This window comes from Meleagris gallopavo, chromosome 1 (assembly GCF_000146605.3).
Source record: "Meleagris gallopavo isolate NT-WF06-2002-E0010 breed Aviagen turkey brand Nicholas breeding stock chromosome 1, Turkey_5.1, whole genome shotgun sequence".
Taxonomy (NCBI): Eukaryota; Metazoa; Chordata; class Aves; order Galliformes; family Phasianidae; genus Meleagris; species Meleagris gallopavo.
This window is the reverse complement of record NC_015011.2, coordinates 189,959,082-189,959,880: the sequence shown is the minus strand read 5'-3', so window position 1 is coordinate 189,959,880 and position 799 is coordinate 189,959,082. Positions and strand designations below refer to the sequence as shown.

At 53.2% G+C, this 799-nt stretch overlaps 1 protein-coding gene across 2 annotated transcripts in view; it reads left to right on the top strand.

The window, feature by feature from the left end:
• FCHSD2 (FCH and double SH3 domains 2) overlaps positions 1 to 799 on the top strand; it is a 569,931-nt gene that overhangs the window by 340,382 nt on the left and 228,750 nt on the right. The gene's annotated exons all lie outside the window — the stretch shown is intronic.

Here is a 799-nt window from a genome sequence, read left to right as displayed (position 1 = left end):
AGTCCGAGCACACGTGGCTGAGTGCTTGCTGAATGCGTTTGGTTCCCATGGCTGGAAGGAGCACTTCTGATCTCGTGCTACCCAGGAGCCTCTGGAAATGCACCTGCCATTGCCAGGAACTCCTCTGAGCCCTTCCAGTGTGTAACCAATCAATATGATGTAATGATCAATGTCATCACACCGGAGGTGTAGGGACAGAAGGACCAGTAGGATAGAAAGAAAGGTGCTATAAAAGATGGGAAGAAGATTGCTCACCCATATCAGTACATTCCAAGTTCACAGGGGAAAGCTCCTCCAAGAAAGGCTCGCCAGAAAGAGATCCTTCCCCAGTGGGAATCAGCCCCTCAGTGGGGTCCAGGAGAGGTGCAGCCAGGCTGCTCCCCTTCCATTTGCACAGCGGAATTGCCTTCACCTGTGCTCCCAGGGCAGAGCTGCTCCTTTCCCCGGATGCTCAATCGGAGCTTCAGGCTGTAACTCCACAGTTCCCATCCACTGCACCCCTTCACAGCAGGAACCAAAGATTGAGTCAGCTGGAAGGTGAGCCTTCCCTCGTACAGGGATCCAACACAACAATTTGTACAACTGCCCGTCGTGGTGCAGATTGACACAATCTGAGACCGCTGATGATGGGTTTGTGGCTGAAGTTCATGTTCTCTCATGGGCCAGAGCTCGGTGGTGTTACTGGAGGCACGCAGTTGTTTGGTGCAGGTCCATCTTATGTTCCGTCAGTCCCACGTGGGCCATCGCCAGGGGTTGTGCTTGATCTCACAGCAACACTGGAACACTTTGATGGCGTTTC